Here is a 20,607-nt window from a genome sequence, read left to right on the forward strand (position 1 = left end):
TAGGTGTCTGGCTGATGATCACAGCCTGTGGGAGATTCCAGGCTGTGCTCCTTCACTTGTCTCTCCTTTCAAATGTGAGTATGCGCTCCTGTTATCTGCATGGACAATAGCACCTTCCCCAACACTCACACATCAGGTCTTGGCAATTTGAAACAGAAAGGAAAAACATCTTTACAGACCACATGTTTCCCACAAAATCCCCAAGTCTGAAGGTTTGATTTGTACAACAAATGGTTCTTATCTTCTTATCAGTCTTGTTCTGTTGGCCTGGGCCTAGAAGAAGGAATCACCACACTAATTACATGTGTGGGCTGTCTGCCATCAGTGTTCTGCTTTCTTCTGTCTTTCACAATTGCCAGTAGGAAACTCAATGGCAAGTGCCCCGAAGGACATCACTGTGTGCAGCTTCCGGGTGGGCTCCGGCTCTCTGCGCAAACCTGACACCACGTCTCTAGCAACTTTCTGCATTTCTTCACTTCTCAGCTCCATGAGGAGTCGCAGTGTAAAGATCACGTGCCTGGACATGAGCAAGGACTCACCTCCTGGATCTCCCATCAACAGAGACAGTTTGACCAAACTACAGAATCTGGTAAACTAGTGAAAGAGGCACAGTAAACAGTGCCTGGCATTGCCTTGAGGACTCTGGGTGGCTGACACGGAGCAGTGTAGCTGGCCCATGGACACAGCTCGCTTCAGTTCTTTGTGTTTTCTCAAGCTCAGAGGCCTCCTCTTGAACTATACATATATAGCACATTATACATGTGATCCATACTTCTGCTCATTAGACCAGACAATATAGATCAATATTTATATTTAATCAACTTCAAAACCTTTTTTGTTCCACAAAAGAAAAACTTCATGTTTTAAAAAATTTAAAGTAGATTTTGTCTTTATTCTAGTTATGGTTTCCCCTCATCCAGCTCTGTCCAGATCTCCCCCACCCCCAATCCTCAAACTGCTTCAAACACCTTTTCTCCATTTAAGTTTTTTCTTTTTCTTTTTTAGATTTATTTTATGTGTGTGGGTGTTTTGCCTGTATTTATGTATGTGTACCACATGTGTGCCTGGTACCTGCATAAGTCAGAAGAGGGTATCTGTTCCCCTGGAACTAGAGTTACAGATGGTTGTGAGCCACCACATGGAGGCTGGGAATCAAATCCGTGTTCTCTGAATGAGCGAGTGCTCTTATCCGCTGAGTCATCCATCTCTCTAGCTCCTTAAATTTTGATTATTCATTCATTTATATGTTATGTATCTTTCGTGCACTAATGTCTGTGCAAAGTTGCCCGGAGAGAGGCAGAAAGGCGGGTGCTGGGAACAGAGGCCAGGCCATCTGCAAGAACAGCTGTGTTTTTAATCACTGGGCCACCTCTCCAACTCCACCAATCCACACAAAATGTAGAAGCAGTTCCATTTGTATTCTTGTTCAATCTTGTCCCTGCCCCTCAAACACAATTTTAAAAATTTTGGAAAATTGTTAAATAGCTTGCTGCATATTTTCTGCTGTAAAACTAATATATTTATTTTGTTTTTAAAATGTATAATAGCTGCTATTATGTTGCGTATGTGCTTTTCTGTTCTGATATTTGGAATGAATCAATAATCTGTCTTAGAGATTTACAAATCTAGTTCATTTACTTTATATAAAATAAAATACTTTATTGAATAAAAATTGATGCTTATTACTTTTTCTATTAATGAACAACTAAATTTGTAGTCTTACCACAACTCTGAAATGACTGTTTTAAAATGAATTAATTTTATTTTCTGTGTATGAGTGTTTTGACTGATTGTCTGCTTATTGTATGTGTGTACAGTGATTATGGAGGCAAGAAGGGGTTGAATCCCCCGAAAACAGTTACAGACAGTTGTCAGCTGTCACGTGGGTACTAGGAACCAAACCCAGGTCCTCTGTAAGAGCAGCAAATGCTCTTAACTGCTGCACTATCTCTCCAGGCCCTGAAAGGAGTGCTCTTGTATGAGTTTCCTCATTATTGCTAGTTTTTAAAACAAATACCTCAAGTGGCTGCTGAGACGGCTCAGCAGGGAACTAGGCTTGGTCTCCAGCCTGATGACTGAGCTAGAGCTCTGGTGGGAGAGACACCGCTTGTACAAGTTGTCCTATGACCTCTATATATGTGCCATGGTACATGCAGGCTATCTGCTCCCAACAAATAAATAATTGGGAAAAAATTAAAAACGCTTCACAGATGAAGTATCTGGGCAAGCATGTGAGTTATATTACCTACCATTAATTTGCCTACAGATGTTTCATCAGTATGCATGAACCATACAAAGTGTAGGATTTCAGGATAGTATTTCATCATATGCATCTAACCCACTTTAATAGCATTCTCTTTACTCTGCACCGTGCTTTCCTCCGCTCTCAACGCTCTCAATCCCTTTCTACCTCCTAATGTTTCTCCTTTTCCTGTTTGCTTTTCTTTCCTTTTTGTCTGAACTTCCGTCCACTACTGAAAATAAGCAATACTGATTTTTCTGAGCTGGCTCATTTCATTTAATATGATCGTCTCTGTGCCTATCCATTTTCTTTTAAACGATGTGGCTCCAGTCTTCTTCATAGCGGGCAAAGCCCGTTGTGCATACGTAATGTACCGACGCTCTCTCCCACCTCATCTGTCAGTGGGTGTCCATGATGGGTTGAATGACAGTGTCACCCATGGGCTCATGTATTTGGACACTTGGTCCCCAGGTGGTGGTGCTGTGCTGGGAGGTCATGGAGCCTTTAGGAGAGGGTGCCTTATTGAAGGAAATGCGTCACTGGGGGAGGGCTTGGAGAGTTTATAACCTCACCCCTACTTCTACTTCACTCTGTTTCCTTCCTGTGAGTAGAGATGTGATCTCTCAGCTTCCTGGTCCAGACACCTGCTGCTATGCCTCCCCTACCATGGACTGTCTCTCTGGACCATTAACTAGAGCAAGTTTTCTTCTATAAGTTGCTTTTGGTAATGGTGTTTAACCACAGCAACAGAAAAATAATACAACATCTACTTAGAGCTCCTGCTCAGCCAGAGAAACAGGCGTTAGACAGCCATAGTTCTCTATATATTCACCCAACAGGGGGGTAGGAGGTAGGAGGGATGGGGGTTGGGGGGTTGACTAGAATATATGTGAAGAACTAAAATATTTCAACCATGTAAGTACAATAATCCAACAAGTGATCAATGGATATAGACTTTTCAAATTAAATACAAATATATAAAAGATGTTCAACATCTTTAGCTTCCTTGGAAATACAAGTTGAAGCTGCCTGGGAAGTCCATCTCATCACAGTCCAAGGCAATTACCAAGAAGATAAAGAACAACACACCCAGGGTGTTTCAGGGTATGTGGCGAGAACCCTTGAACACTGTTGGTGGGTGTGTAAATTAGTGCAGCTATAGTGGAAATCAGGTTAGCAGCTTCCTCAAATAACTATGACTAGAACCATATGATCCAGCCACATACTGGAAAGAAAATGTTTGCTACAGAGATGCCTGACGCCATGCTCGCTGAGGCACTACTCATATTGTTCCCACTAGCCAAGCTATGGTATCAATTTATGATAAAATTTTACTACACATCTCCACTGTCATCATTTCTGGGAATGATCAGAGAATATGAATGACACTGAATAATCTGATTCATGTTGGTGTTAGCTGATCTGGCAGATTGCCTCTAGGTCATATGTCTGGTGGGTAGAGGACTGGTGTCTGTCTTTCTTTATGTTTGTCAATCATCTGTTTGGCTCTGCTCCTTGCTTATCCATGCTTGGATCCTTATCTTTCATATATTTTGCAAATAATGTTGCCAAATTTACTATGACATTAGTTTCTGTGATAGCTTTTACTCTGTAGAACTTTTAATTTCCTGTGTATTTAAATGGTTAAATCTATCAAAATTTTAAACTGGAATTGTTAATTTTTTGTTGTTGAATTCTATTCAATTAAAATTCATGTTATATGTGCTGTGTAGAAGAATATTAAGGATTATAAGTAATCGTCAATTATGGTCTCAGGGGAAACTTGAAATGTAGTTATGGGACAAGATACATACAATTATAGTCAATAACATAAGCTGTCTGCGATGAGTGTCAAATACTTGGCACAAAACTAGGTGATTTCATGTTGGCTGCCAGGAAACAGAGAGCAGAGAGCTCCAATGGACGCTGAACCAGTGACTAGATGAGCTAGATGACTCATGGCAATGCAGGATCTCAGGGCTGGAACAACCCGAAGACCCATCTAATCTCTGCACATGGAATAAACATTCTGATTTTTACGTTCACTGAGCTCCTACCCCATGCCCTCCCCCTCACATTCATCTGTACTGTCAGGGCCACCAAAGGCTCTCATGCTACCTAACTTCACCCCAGGTTCGTCTGCTGTGTCCTCAGCACTGAGAGCAGCTGTCATTCAAACTGCCATAGTCCCACTGACTGTGGGACCAGATATGCCAACACCAGAGCCCCACTGCTGGGAACGAAGGGTGAGGAACCTACCTGGTGTCCCCCTCTGCGCCTACTCTTTGTCCCTGGTTGAGGTTCTGGGTCTTGTGTTAAGAGAGTGGGTTTTCTATGCAGAGATTTTTTTTTTCTTTGATCTAAAAACACTGTATTTGTTGGAATTGTAGGTTTCTTTATTTCATGCAATTGTAGAACAACTGCATCTTACTTGTAGGGGTGCTTGTCACTGTCTGGTTGTTTTCCAGCTAACCAGTTTCCAAAGCCCAGGACCTCAGGGTACTCCCTGCTGAGAGCAAGGACAGGAAGTTAAGCATTTCCTCCCCAACTCTAGAGAGGCTAAGACAGGAGGATCACTGGGTGTCTGAGGGCAGCCTAACTTACAGAGTGAGTTCCAGTCTTGCCTGTGATATAGAAGGAGACCCTGTGTCAGACAAACAAACAGGACCCAAGTAAAAACAGGAAGTAGCAGTAGGGTCTGTTAAGTGGTGGGGTAGCTCAGCAGTTCTGAGGACACCTTCTCCGTTATCTTTGCCTTCTGTTTACTTTGAAATAGTTGTAGATTATAGTAAATGTTAACAATAGGCAAGAGAAAGCCCATGGATCTACCACCTAGCTCTCCCCTACAGCGGTTATTTACTTTGGTGAAATGAGAGCTGTGATTGACTTGAAATCATGAAGCACCTTGCAAGTGCCATTCTTATTCTTTAGCCTTCACATGTGCTCTTTTGCATGGCTCTGTGTTTTCCATGGTGTGGAGTCACACAATCATAGTATCAAGGTGTAGAATCACACAATCATAGTATCAAGCCCCCGAGAGCTGTTCCAGCAGCACAAGGGCCGCTTGTGGCAGTCACACCTTTCTCCTTGTCCTCCCAGCAGCCATCTGGTTACCTATCTGCTCTCCATCTCTACAGTGTTTGCAGCATTTGTAGAGGTGGCTCTCCACCTGTGGGTCGTGACCCTTTCACAGGAATCGCCTAAGGCAATTGGAAAACGCAGATATTTACATTATGGTTCATAACAGCAAAATTACAGTTATGAAGAAGTAACAAAAATTATCTTATGGCTGTTGAAGGGGGTGACCACAACATGAGGAACTGTATTAAAGGGCCACTGCATTAAGAAGGTTGAGAACCACATGATTTATGAGATCAGAATAAACTCTTAAGATCGGCTTGGGTGGTTTTTGTTTTGTTTTGTTTTTTTCCAGCATAATGACCTTTGTATACACCTAAGTTGTTTCACAAGTCAATAATTTGTTCCTTTTTGTAGCTAAGTAGCACTAATGTTGTGGGTGGAGCACAGTGTCCATCATTCTCCCGCTAAAGGACATGTGGGCAGTTTCTAGATTTGCATATATCAAAGCTGTTTAAATTGTGTAAGTGAATGGGTGAGTTTAAAGAACTGACAGTTATACAGACACTGTGGACAGCAGCTGTCTTCTCCGTGGTGGAATCTTTGCTGTCTCTGCCATCAGTACCACTTTGTCACCCGCTCCAGAGGTCATATTCCCATACCCAATAGCTTTCAGACTTCTATTTGGGGATCGAGCATGCTGGTCTTTTCTTTGGAAATCACCTTGCTGAAAATGCTAGTGCAGTGATTTACCACTTGCCAAATTCATCCTCACCTGGGGCCATTGGGCATCTTCATCTACTTTTATTCTTTCTTTTCTTTTAATTGAGATAGAATCTTTTTATATAGCCCTAGCTGTCAGACAGAAGCAGGAACTTGCTATGTAGACCAGGCTGGCCTTAAAACTCACAGAAATCTGTGTTCCTTTACCTCCTGAGTGTTGAGATTAAAGGCATGCATCACCATGCCTCATTTTTAAAAAATCCCTTGCTATTATTATTTTTTGACATCACAATATTGTTAGCTTATTTCTTTGCTACAACCCCAAGAGAGCTCCATAAGAGAATTTGCTTTGTCATGCTCTCTGCTATTCCCTAATTTTTAGTTTTAGAGTCAGGTTCTCCCCCAGAGAAAATGTTTAAGTAATATAAATAAAGTCTAGCAGTTAGGGAGGGGTCAAAGGAAGCCCTTTGGCTCTGGCTTACACTTTGCTAACGTCCTCTATTAGCAACAGGACCTCTCTCAGGGACAGGAGGAGCCTCAGGTGACTGACCATGCTAATGCACTTTGCAAGGCAGTACAGTGATGCCTATATCCAAAGTTACATTTTCTTCTCTCTTCTCTTTCTCCCTCCCTCCTTTATGGGAAACTCCTCATGATCATTGTGGAGATGCCCTCAGCCCTTAGAAGGTAAAAAGCAGCCAAGCAATAGCTAAGTGGGAAAGCATGGCAATCTTGTGACATTCCACCCAGTAGAGGGCGACAGCTCCCACCTGCTGAGTCCAATGTCTACTGTGATTTGAAATACACTTGGCAACCCACAATCATTTGTTTGTTTTTGAAGGAAGCACACATGCCCACTGCAGTCCTTTAGCAGTCTCACAGTGATACATTGTGTTGTTGTCCCTCATGCCCCTTTCAAGAAGTGTCTAACTGCTGAAAAGTATATTTATTTTGTTTACTACGATTTGGGTTCTTAATTTTCCTGGTTGGCTGAAGTTGCAGAGCTCAAGACTGATGACTTGCTCCCAAGGCAACACACACATTGTTTATTAGCTGGACACTGCATTGACAGAGGACTGGTGGGGACAGTTCTTGAAAGCAACTGACCTGCCTAGCCAGCCTGGGACAGCCTTTCACTAGGGCAGAGCACCAGCCAGCCAGGACACCTATTCCAGAGTGAGGCAGTCCTGCTTCTCCTGAAATTAAGCAAGGGGGAACTATTTTGTTAGTGATAACAGCTAGAAATTAAGGAAGCAGCAACAAGCTTGTGACCAGCCTCCAGTCTTACCAGACCTCCTGGATTTGTCGGTACTGATGGGGACAGGGTGGGGTGTGGGGGGGAGAGAGAGGGAAATAGGGAGAGAGAGAGAGGGAGGAAGGGAGGGAGAGAGAAAGGGAGAGAGGGAGAGGGGGGGGAGAGAGAGAGAGAGATCTTGAGCATTGAGAGCATTCCCATTCCTATCTCCCCTCTTGAGAAAGAAGAGCAGAGAAACAAAAGACCTTGTCTGCCTTGCTTTGGTGATGATCACACTCACTTCCCGCTTCCACTATCCAACAATCTGCCATGCTTGCTTTGAACTATCCAGAAAAGCACTGGCGGAAGACAGAGGCCACTGCAGGATGGATGGATGGAGAAAGGGGTCCTGCACCAGGAGAACGCCCCCCCCCCCCCGGTGCTCTCAACACTGCCTGTGTGACTGTGGTAATTTATTCCTCCTCTTTCTTTCTTAGGAACCATCTTACTCTCTGTATTATATTGATTTGTTATTTTTTTGCTAAGTCTCCTTCCCAATGATGTGTGTATTCCCAAGAAACCCTTAGTTTATCTGGGTGGGGAGGAGGCTCTGCAGTGACTTTGAACATTGGTCTTTGGATCTGTGGGTATTGAGTCTCTGCCCCCCGGTGAAGTCGAGACAGAGCTGACACATAGGCAGTAACCCAAAGCAAACATGGCCCAAGACTCCTGAAGCTGGCTAGAGCCAGGAGGGACATTGAATCTTGTGCTTGGTCTGTTGGTAGCCTCAGAGAACCAGAATATGTCCCTGTGGGTAAAATCTAAATTTAGCCTCAAAGAAACTGCTTTCCTATTTTGTTGGAGAAAAGTTCTTTTCAGGGAGTGGACGCTGGCTTTGGTTAGATGGGAGGACCCATGTCTGGGAATACATAAACTTTATTGTCTTTGGATGACAGTGCACTTTCCTTGCCTACTGGTTTTTGCCTCTTCTCCTTATGATCTTCTGGGCTTGTGACTGTGTCAGCCAAAATGAGCCACCTGGCTCCCAAGGAGGTCACACTTACACTGGAGGCGACATCTAGGAGCACTGTTTCCCTTTACCTCCAGCCAATTCTGGGAAGACTGAGTGTGGCAGAGAGGGGCACTCTGGGTCTGTGTGAATGGTGCCCTGCAAACAGGGTCCAGGTTTGCACCCTTAGGACTAGATCCTAATATCCAGAAGGCTCAAATGCCCAGGGTTCCCTGAGGTTCTGGGATCTCAGGTCCAGGTGAACTATTTGGACACATCAGTCTCAAGGGGTTTGTTGGGCAAGTCCAGGAGTCTAGTGCCCTACTGGCCAGGCTTCTTGGTGGAGGCTCCTTTAGAGAGACTACTATTCACATCCCATATGGGGAGGAGGAGGAGCTTTTAGTAGACTATTCTCTAAAACTCAGCTGCCCAAATGCCTGTTTAGTCTTTTGACAAATGTCTCCTTTGATGTCCAATGACACAAGCTCTGATTAACTCATCTATTTATGAAGTTCGGAAATGTAGGGCAAAGAGCATTCATTTGGACTCAGATGGACTAGGTGGCTGGGTGGTCTGTTTTTACTACTTATTAGCTGGATGACATTGGGTAAGGTACCTTCTCCAAGCATCTGGTTCCTCGCCTGGAAAACAGCAATAATGAGACTGAATTCAGCTCAGACATTATATGTTTCCAAGTGCTCTTTACAAACCTAGCTTGCACTCTCTATGAAGGAATCATGACTGGTAGCAAATGTTTGATTAGGTTTGGTGAACTGTCTCTGCCTCTTGGGACCAAGCCCCCTAAATAATACCAGACTCCATAGACTCAAGAGTTTTTCCTGACATCTTTGGATCCTCCATCTCCACTTTTATTTATTGTCTCAAGTCCCATTTTCTTTTCCAGAAAGGGACAGAAAGAATGTCTAGAAACAAAGTGTCAAACAGCTCTTCTGCTAACTATGAGCAAGCAGCACATCTCTTATCTTTACTAATGTTGCTTTGCTAACTCAGAGGATAAAAACAAGGATGCCTGTAGGCAGAGCTTGCCCAGTGACCCAGTGAGGGCACAGGAAGTTGGAGGGAGCCACATTAATACTGTGGCCATCTTCCAGCTCGGACAAGCTTTCCATTTGCAATCTAGACCTGGCTCGTTTTTCCATGCTCTTTTGTGTGACATTCAGTATTAAGGCTGAAACAAGTGTTCCCATTTAATAGTGAATCATACAGCAGAAAGAAATTAGACTAAGTCTAAAAAGAAATTAGGCTCTGGGTGAAGGAGAACTGGACAGACACTTTCTTACTGTAACTTTCCAGAATGCCCTGGACAGCCCCCAGGAGTGGTCAGAATGGTCAGAGCTCTGGAACATTTTACAAGCTAGTGAAACATTGTTTGAGGGGCAATAGTCTTTGGAATTTATCTACATGGCTGACGTCACCCTCTCAGCATAGGGAGCCCAACTGTCTCTATGTCTTTGGCCCTTTTCTGGAATTATTTCCCAGTAGTTAAGCCCAAGTGAACTTTCAAGTCACTTCCCTGTCAGATAATGCTGCTACAAGAAGTGACCCTTTCTGGGCCAAGGAAGTATCTCCTTCAAATTGCAATGGAAGGGAAATTGATGGCTTCTCTCAACCACAGTAACCTTCTCTGCAGATCACTTTCTGGAGAGGGCAAGCCTGGTAGCTTGAAGCTTTGCCTCTACAGGCTATGGTGACTGCCACTTGTCAGCTGGACCCCTTCACAAGCTACTGTATGATCTTCCATGACCCATGTGAGGACTGGAACATTCCCTCCTCAGCAGCCGAGCAGCGGCCTGCCACCTGTGCGACTGAGCCTACTTCCTGGTTTGCTCTGGCTGACAGTGTAGCATCCTCTTTCCCTTCCCTTTGAGTATGAGCATTTGGAAGTCCACAATGGATCTGGGAAAGCAGCCTGTGTCTGCTGTATCTCATGATGGGCAGAGCACTGTGCTTAAATATATATTTCAACATGTAATTTAAAGTGAGCTCTCCATTCGGCTCTCTGAGCTAGAACACTGCACATCTCATTGAGATCAGGAACTAAAGTGTGGAAAGACAAAGACACAGTGAAGAGGTCAGTGAGGTTCTTTGCTGAATGATTGTGGATCTCCAAATCTCTCCAAATCTTAACACCCGAAGTGATGGGTAATGTTTAGGACAGTGATTAGGCAATGAGGTCAAGGCCCTTAGGAATGGGATTAGTGTCTCTGAAAAAAAAAAAAAAAAAAAAAAAAAAAAAAAAAAAAAAAGACCTCCCAACAAGTGAGGTTATATCACAAAGGTTCCTCCCAGGATCCAGAATTCATATCCTCACCAAGCACAGAATCTGCCGGTAATCTAACGTTGGATTTCCTATCTTGCAAAATGAGAAGTGAGACTCTGTTGGTTATAAAATACATGGCCTGTGGCATTTTGTTATAGCAGCTGGCCTAAGCTAAGACTTTTGCTTTTGTCTGGATTCAATTAGAGGCTGCCATCTCAACAAAGGATACAGTAACCTTTATCCAGGAAGAACAATAGTATCAGTGTGGCAGCAAAAGGACCCACCAAGGCCTTGTTGGAGATTCACCAACCCAGAGGCCAATCCAAGACAACTCAATGGCACTCTAGTATGTTGTAGGTTTTAGACAAACCTTTCTTTCTACAGGGCAGGGTGACCCTTCAGAAGTCTCAGTCCTCTGAGAAGCCCCCATAACTTCCACAGTTGGGTACCAGCAGTATTCCCAGGTCTCCACACTGCTTAGAGCACACTTGAGAAAGAGAATTGTGGCTCAGCTGGCCAGTCCCCAGATGATTCATCTGGCCTTGAAGCCTGAGCATCAACACACATTCCTGCTCTGCAGCCCTGTGTGACTTTCATTGCCTAATGGATGACCTAGGCTGGTTCCCAACCTGGCTGCTGCTGGGGACCAACTCTGAGAAGGAGGATGGACATGAGGATGAATTTAAGCTGCCAAGTAATCCTTCTGTGAGACCTCTGTCACCTGCCTGAATCTCAACTCATGACAAAAGGTATGAGAGTGCTTTCCCAAAAACCTGAGGCTGAGCTCAGGAATCTGCCAGTTCCCTTCATCCTGTGACAGACAGCAAAGAGAACTGTCCATGGGTGTGAGGTAGTGAGCTTGCACTTGTCACTGGCCTCCAGGAAAGGGTTGACACTTTCCAAGCCTACGGTGACCTGAAGACAAGTGATGGCCACTCCCCTGCCATTTGCTTTCTGCAGATGGAGCATGGAATAAAGGAAGCTGTGACACTTTTAGTGTTGAAAGGATGCTCTGACAAACTCCAAACAACATCAAAGTATAGCACAACATCCAATACATCACAGCCTGTCATCAGGGCTCCACCCTGTTCACCACATTAAGTGATCCAATTGGCACAGTTCAGACACAGCCCAGCAGACACTATTAGAACTCACAGTTTTTCCTGAAGTTAAACAAACATGGCGATGGTCTTGCTTCTAGGTCTTATACGTGTCCAAGAATGTGAGCATGCTGCTGAGTAGCATCAGGTAACCGAGAGTCTGTGGTCCGGGGGAGCTGATCCTGGAGCCTCACAGATGCTGACCACTGACCCTCAGTTCCAAAGATGTATTATAATCCCAGCTCTGTGGTTAATTATGTGACGTCTTTAGCAAGTTGGTTAACACATCTGGTTCTCAATTTTTTTCTTCAGTGTTAAAGAAAGATAACACCCCTGTGAGCCTTCCTTGGTTGGTAGCGCTCAGCATTGCTTCTTGCCTGCTAATAATCTGCAGTGTTTGCTAGTTGTAAAGTTTTATAACTATTTCTTGATGTGTTTATGGTGTGTCCCTTTGTGTGTAATAGAAAGAAAAGATCTTTTTCAGCCAAAGGTTCGTTGGGAAGTGTTGTGGGTTGAGTGGGGATTTCAGGGCTTGAGTTTCAGGTTATAGAGGAAATATTTGCTGGGTTGGTATTTCTCAGTATAGACTGGGGGTAGGGATGGGAGTAATTTCAGAAAGCGTGTCCTGATCCTTAAAACTCTTTCTGCTAAAATCTGAAGTGTCTAAGGAAAGCAGAACTATCTTAAAGAATGTTCTGGAAAAGCAGCACACAGGTAAGTTCTACACTGTATGGTAAAGCATAAGAAATGCATGCTCCTTTGTTTCTTTCTTTCTTTTTTTTTTTTTTTCAGGAACTGGTATTTATTATCAAAGTAATATTCCAAGTCAACAAGATGCCACAACTACAAAAAAAAAACAAAACAAAACAAACAAAAAAACAACAACAACAACAACAACAAAAAAAAAAAACCATGCGCACATTGCGATCTCAATGCAAACAATCAAATGGAACCCCACTCATTCAAAATTTAATTCAAATTATCCCAAAAAGCAACTGTCATTTTTAAACATCTTTGATGGGAGATGTCATTCTGTATGTTTCTCATACTGGTTAATAATAAAGCACTGTTGGCCAATAGGAAAGGAAGATAGGAGGGACTAGGAGACAAGGAGGAAATAGGAAGTAGGAAGGAGGAGTCAAGATGGAGAGTCTGGAGAAAGCAGTATGCCTCCTGCTCCCTGGTAAGAGAAATACATAGATCAGCAGAAATGGGTTAATAATTAAGGCAGAGCTAGCCGATAAGAAACAAGTAACCAGGCCAACAGTATTGTATCAAATACAGAGTCTCTGCGTATTATTTGGGGCTGGCGGCGTGGCGGCGGGACCAGACCAGGGCGGCGGGCGGAAAAACCGTACTTGTTACACATCTTTATACATCCAGCCAACAAATTAAAATGGTTAACAAGAAAAATACCAATTCAGAGGTCTGGTATTGATGTTTTAAAAAGGCACCTGCTTAAGCATTTCTATCGATTCAAACATCAGTCTCACCTTCATGCCATTCATCATACGGCAGGCTCTCTCAGCCACCTCTGGAGACTCAAATTTAACCACACCGCACCCCTTGGACTTTCCGTTCTCCATCTTGATGTCGTTGTATAGCAGGTGGCCACATTTGTCCTTTAACATCTTCCATGTAAAATCAAATGGGAGATTTCTCATAAATATCTGGCAGGCCTTCCTGGCTACTCCAGGTGCATTGCCTCCAGCTGCTCCGAAGGAACCTGTGGAGCTTCCTCCAAAGCTGCCTGCTCCATCTCAATGGCTCTGTCAAAGCTAGCATCTCCAGCACCACCCACGGCCAGGCCTATTCGCTCAATGCCAGCGCCCAATGCCAGGCCCATGGCAGGGCCCATGTGCTTCAGACTGTTGGCCCCCATGTGCTCTAGACCCATGCTCTCCAGGCCGGTGGCCATACAATCCATCACAGGGCCCATGTGCTCCAGGCTGGCCCCCATGTGTGTGGGCACCATGGGCACTCAGGCCCATACGCTCTACACCACAGCCCATGAGCTCAATGGTTTCACCCACTCGGTCAATGGGCAAAAGGCCATGTGCTCCAAGCTGAAGCCCATGCTGGCACCCGTGTGCTCCATGCCAGAGCTAATGGGCTTCATGGTCTGGCCCATGTGCTCAATACTGGAGGCCATGTGGTCAAGACCTAGTGGGCCCATGCGCTCCTTGCCAGAGCCCATTCTCCCAACTGAGCCTATGCGGTCCATGACCAGGCCCATATGCTCAATCTCAGATCCCACTCTCTTCATGCCATGCCCTAGGCCTGCACCCATGAGCTCCATGCCAGCATCACCAATGCAGTCAATGCCAGGGCCCATCCCTCGATCCCAGGGACACTGCCTCCAGCTCCACCTCCTCCCTGCTTTGCAATGATCTCTCCTCTCTTCAGTGCATTACTTAGAATTTCATTCATTCGGCCCATGTTCATCCCAGATCCAAATTGCCCCACGTTTTCCATACCACCACCAAAGGGTCCTTCCATGCCTCCAATTTTATTTATTTCAAACCCTATGCCTTCCATTCCCATTCCTGCAGGCCCTATGTTTCCCATTCCAATGCCTTTGTTCAGGTGATTGGCACCAATAGGCTGCCCTAACCCCATACCAATACCACCAAGTCCATGGGGAAGTTTCTGTGGTTGTTCAGGAGAGGAAAAATATCTCCCTTGGGTAAGGAAGGCCCTCTCATCCATTTTGATGTGCATTGGTCTATCAAACAGCAGCTGGCCATTAAACATAGATATATCTTGGGCAGCTTCAATGGATTGTCCAAAAGTTACAGTGCCTATTCTACGACTTTTCCCATCTTTATCTTCCAGAATGTCTGCTCGGACCACCACACCAGCCATACTAAATACTTCCTTCAGTTTCTCCCAGCCAACTTTATAATCCAGATTTGCTCCAAATACCGTGCTTCCAAGTCTTCCAGCCTTTTGCATTGCTCTCCTTGCGTGTTCACCATCAGGATCTTCTTTGACTCAGACTTCCACTCAGACCATGCTTGTTTAAAACTTCAGCAGTTTTTTCATGCTCTCTTCCATCTTGAATTCAACAACAGTGCGTCCCCTTGACTTTCCTTTAGTGTCCATTAAGAGCTCCACATATGTTACCTCACCAACTTTTTCTTTAACCAGGTCATTAACTGACTGCCATTTCATATCAAAAGGTATGTTGGTAATGAAGGCTCTGTATCTTTTAGTTGGGTTGGTATATGGTTCAAAGCGATTGACTCCTCTTCTTATGTTTTTCCTTTTCCTCTTCTCATTCTGAGTAGGTCGTTCTCCTTCACCCTTCCGGCCTGGAGCTTGGTTGTGCACCTCTCCTCCTCCATTTTGGGCTCCATGGCTGCCACTTTGGCCACCGCTTCGACCTCTGACGCCTCTCTCTGCCCTGTTCCTTTGTTTCTTTAATTTCAGTTTGTTGAGTATAGCCAATCTGCTGGGCTGAAACTCAGCCTCAGACCTCCCAGGAACAATGCCCCCACACCCCAGATTGGGGGCATTCATTCAAAATGATGTGCTCTGAGAGGGTCCTCTAAACATACCAGGGACCACGGAGGTGGTGAACTGACCCTTTGCAAAGCTTCACCCCAACTCTAATTTATGGCTCAGGCCTTGCTGCCTCTCCAGAAGGCTACCAAGAAGGTAGGTCTTCCACATTTGGGGTCACAGGTCTCCTCCCCTCCAGTCCTACAGGAAGCCCTTGAATCTCAGATAGGCTCTGTTCTCCTGCACCCATGTCTTTCTCCATCATCCAGAGAAAAACGATAGGCAGTCTGCCCTTGAAACAAAATGGTAGCCTCTGTCCCTGGATGGAGAAAAGACAGGTTATCTAAGTCAGTCAGTGTCTCTGAGAGGGCTGATGAGATGTGGTGGGAGAATTTGTTTGAAGCCATAGTGGAGAGATTTAGGGTCTAACATGTCCATTGCTTTCCTTTCTCCCATTTTTAGCTTAGCTGAACCTCCAAACCTGCAGAAGCTGCTGCCTGTCAACCACAGGGTAGTCATCTCTTTGTGAGCTGCTGACATGGTGGTTGTTGAGGGACAGTCTGATGTGACTGTCATAGTGTCCCTGCAAGGTTAGTGGAGCAGTCTGCAAACCCATTTTCCAGATTTCTTACAAGGTACACCCAGCATTACAAAGCAGCTCAGCAGCAGGGCAGCAAGACATGTCATCAAGAGAACTGGATTTTTTTTTTTTTTCATTTAAGATCTTGAAGCTTCTCTGGGTATTTAGATTAGGCCTTTGTGACAGCTCTTAGTGATTTGTGATGTCTTATTTTTACCAAAGAAGAGGTTGGATTGACCTTGCTCTGCATCCTGGATACTTGTTGACAGACTATTATCTACCCTGTGTTCCCATGTTTCACTTGGCTGTTTCTGGGAGGTGGAGTTGGAGTTAGGACATGCTCCTTTTGAGACTCAAATCCATATTTAGTGTGTCTTGGAGACTGTGCTTGAGCAAATTTGAGTTTGCTAACTCTACAAGTAGATTCTTGAGGCAGTCTTTTTAATGCAGTTATTAATTCAAGTCCCAAAAAATAATGACAGGAAATGTATTTCTGACTATTCAGAGGTGACTCATTACTGGACTATTTGAAGCTATGCATTTTCTTTTTATCAGAAAGTATGGCCCTCTATGTTCAACATTATCTCTTCAAATTCAAGTGATTCTAAAATCTGACTACTTACTTCCCTTCAAAACAACAAAGCTGGGGAGGAGAAAAACCCCTCTACTTTGCAAAGCTGACAGCTTCCCTCACTCCCATTGCACATCCATCATGACACCCTCCTTTGCAAAACAAGATAGACAGGATAGACATTTCCATTTCATCCCAAATAACTGCCACTCCCTGGGAGATAGCGGGATCAGCAGAAGGCCTATAATCAGAAGACCCTGGCACAGTTTTAGGGTCTATAGTAAGACAGGAAGACTAGGGGGGAGCTGCAGAAAGCCTTTCTTGGAGGGCTTTGTAGAGAAAAGCCTTTGAATATTTCCTCCCTCACAAAGGATGACTAAGGGCTCCTCAGATATTTTCCAGGTGAGTGTCTGCCAATAGCAAGTATCAAGTTCAGGATCCACTTTTCATTAGCTGACATCTAGCCTCATCAAGGTGAGGCAGGGAAACCCAACTCTACTGGACCAGCCAGATGTTCCCACAGGTGTTCAGCACAAGACCACTAGGCCCCTAAATCGTCATACATCTTAAAATCTAGTGACTGTTCCTTTGTCCGGGAGCAGGGGACTTCCACCCAGCAGTGGTCTTAGCCAGGCAGCTCTCACGGGCTTGTTGCATTGGAGGGAAGTTGTTCATATCTGTCCCTTTTTTTCCCCCTCAAACACTGCCCGGGTTTGACATTTCCGGAGATAGCAGTTTGCTCGGAGAGCTGGCACACAGCTCTTCCTGCCAGGAAGACACTGGGGTTTATGGGAAGCTGGTACTTGTCTGGAGGTAGGATTCCGGTGGCAAAGAAGGGAGCATACCTTGTAGACAGGGGGCATGGCATGCATGGAAGTATGTGAGGGATGAATTAGAGCTAAAGCTGTCTGAAGCCTACACAGGCCAGCTTGGAAACGTCTGCTGCGGAAGCAATCGTAGGTTTCCAACATCAGCCTTAGAAATGTGAAACATATCTATTGGGCCTTGCGGTTCATGATGGGTCCCCAGACCGACAGCCTTACTGTTCCTCAGAGCCTGTTAGCAATGCAGAAATCCTTGCTGCAGATGCTTTACAATCTGCTCTGGGATTCTTATTCCAGAGCGGCTCTAAACTAAAAGCAAGAGAGGAAGATTTCGGTTCCGGGGAATATGAGATGGAAGAAGCCTTTGAAACCTGCTCCTTGCATGAAAGACCTCAGGAGTGTCAGCCTGAGCAGGCAGGATGAAGTGGGGGAGGGTGCACTATATCCCTCTCCACAGGAACCGAGAAGTTTGGCTCTGGCTTTGCCTCTGCCTCAGGAATCTTGGTGATTGGCCCTGACCTAGAGTTCCGGAAGTGGACATCCCCAGGATTTGTGTTCTGAAGTGGGATTTCACTGCTGTGGTTTATGTGCCGGACCCCCTGAACTTTTTGCTCCCGTTGTGGCAGGGAGCCTGGATAGTGCTGGGCTCTGATGCCAGTGCCCTGTGGCCACACAAACACTCGGAGTCTCCTCCCGGAGCCAGGACTTCTGGGAAAGACATTTCAGAAGTTTCCTGTGGCTGTGACAAATTGCTCAGGTCTGCGCCACAGCAAGGCTGTGACCTGACTTTCTCCACCCTGGCACAGCCAGCTTCTGAAGCTGGCAAAGGTTCCATGTCCCTGCAGGCTCTGCTTCATGGGGGTCAAAAGGGAGGGCCAATCAAGTGTCTCTGTCTGTGAAGACTTGGTATGATGCAGAATGAGGTAGACAATGATCAAGTTTGGGACCCGAGGAAGTCTGTGGCTTCAGGCAGATGAAGAGACTGTGGAAGATTTTATCTGCTGAAAGGTCACTTAATTCCTGCCTTTTTTAATCACTGCTGTGTGACCATGTCAAGGTGGAGGCAAGCCCTGAACGGCAGCATTCTATCATCACGGAAGCGTGATGATATTAACTTCTGGAGGATCCTGAGACCGAGTCCATTCCCAGGCACAGAGAGGTCGATGGCATGCGTCTCCCTGCCTTCCTTTCTCTGGATTTTTTACAAATACATTTATGAATTTAATAGTTTCTTCTTGGTAATTGGAAGGAAGACAAACCTTGACTATCTGGCATCTTAAATTTGAAGGCTCTGTTTCATGATGTTTAACTACTCGCCAAAAGCAAGTGTTTCCATGAATGAAGTCTTTGGGGGACTTGCTTCAACCAACAAGCCAGAAGATAATTATCACATTAGTTGTTTGATAGCAAATTGATTATCTTCGGACATAAGTACAATTAAAAGCAGTTTGTTCTAGTGTCTGCTGTTTAACAGTTTCACTTAGCTTGCCAAATAAACTCAGACTTTGTGAGCTCATCAGCTAATCTGGTAAAATGGGTTCAACAACTCAAGTCATTTTCTGTGTGTTTGTTTGTTGTTGTTGTTGTTGTTTTTCCTTAAAGAGATCGAGAACTCCTATCACTGTTGTGGAAAGTCACCTGTAAACTTCCTCTAATGTGGGCTTTGGCACACAGGGGAATCCTTGAATGTCACACTCAACCTTGTTCCAGGACCATACAGAGATAAATTTTTGTTTCCCATCCTAAACACTGTGTAACTCACTCCTCATTTTCCCATGGAGATTATGGTAATATGGGGAGCACTGCCACGCTCCAGGATAAAGCACCTTGTAAAACAACTGTGGGGGATTCCAAATCTGACTTAATTTTTCTCCAGATCTGCACACCAATAAAATTGCTTGCGTTCTTGCCACAGCTCAGCTGTTGATTTATTTCTCTCCCCTGCTAAAGCTGTCACTGCCTAAAGGCATTCCGTTGTCAGGTCCAGAGGAGTACAGTTCACAGGACCTCTTGCAAGCACTATCTCAGTTTATACATTTCACGAATTACAATTTACTGTGCTGCACCCTGCAGAGTCTCATATTAATAAATAGTGGTTCATCTGCAGAAACACATGCATATGGGCCCTGGGACCGTGGAACTAAAGGGGCTGTAGGCTGTGTGTGGCTAGCACACAAGCATGGCTGTGCTATAGAGAATTCAGCCTCCTGTGCAGCTTGTTGCCTCCCTTACATTTTCCCCCTTTCCTGAAATGACTTTTTGCATAAACCTAAGTTTTGTTTTCACAGGGACACAACATAAAGGACAACAGACACTATGTGTGTTTATTGTGTTGTGTGGAGGGGTGGGTTGTGAGAAGAACTTAATTCCTGTCAAAATGTGGAGACTTTCAATTTAGGGACTTCATCTCCCTGTGGACACTCACAGACTCGCGTGAATGATTGAAACCCACCCTTCCTTCTTTCCTTCTTCCCTCCCTCTCTCCCTCCCTTCCTCCCTCCCTTCCTTCTCTCCTTCTTCTTTTTCTCTCTTCTTTCTTATGTTTTGGATTTAACCTAGGGTCTTGAACATGCTAGGCAATCACTCCATCACTGACATATATCACTGGAACCCCCCCCCCAGCTATGTTATTATTGACAGGATGCCTGTGATCCTCTTGTCTTGGCCTTCCAAGTATCTGAGATTCAACACCCAGCATGAAAACCTTTCTTCTTTTTACATTTTCTTTTCCAGCCATGGGATCCTCAGCTTGAGCCTTCTGGAAGCTTCAGATGTTTCTCACATGCACTTGGAAGCTCGTTTAGGCTTTGCTAGCTTATCCACTATATCGTGGCTGTTTCTTGTTCTCTGTGTGACATCTGTCATTGGGTTTGGTACTCACCTGGGCTATCTAGTGTGGTCTTAGCTTAAGGTACTTAACTGAATGAGACCTGAAAAGATCCTTTTCCCAAATAAGGCCAAGTTTACAGATTCCAGGGATAAGGCATGACATATTGTTTGGGAGATCACTGATCTACCCACCACAACCTCCTTAGTTATACTCCAAGTATTGCTTCAAGACCTAAGTATTCCTTCAAGGAGCCCAAGGGTCACTTTCATTAAGGACTATTTTGTAAAATATACTATCACACACCCTGTGAGTCCTGGGCCCTGTAGGCCTTTGCTGTTGTACATGGCATTTATCGCCTTGACATTTGTTCCCCTGTGGCCATGCATAAGATACTCAAGGGCAGAGTTAGGCCTTGTCCTTGACCTGGGGCCACTGCTAGCTCCTCTCACTCATTAGAACTAAGGCTTGGGTCTAAGCTCTAGTGGTGTCTTTTCTTTAGGGTCATATGACATGCCCCCCACATTCCAAAACCCTGCCTATCTCTGCCTTGCATCCAACATACTCACTAAGCACCACAGATATCTGCAACATGTTTGTTTTGCCTGCTTCTGGCTGGGTCTACACAGTAAAT

The 20,607-nt window shown here is 44.8% G+C and overlaps 1 pseudogene; it reads right to left on the reverse strand.

The window, feature by feature from the left end:
- Positions 1-321: 321 nt before the first annotated feature.
- Positions 322-15,056, reverse strand: LOC127231337 (heterogeneous nuclear ribonucleoprotein M-like; annotated as a pseudogene).
- Between the last annotated feature and the right edge of the window lie 5,551 nt (positions 15,057-20,607).

This window comes from Phodopus roborovskii, unplaced genomic scaffold, assembly GCF_943737965.1.
Source record: "Phodopus roborovskii unplaced genomic scaffold, PHOROB, whole genome shotgun sequence".
NCBI lineage: Eukaryota > Metazoa > Chordata > Mammalia > Rodentia > Cricetidae > Phodopus > Phodopus roborovskii.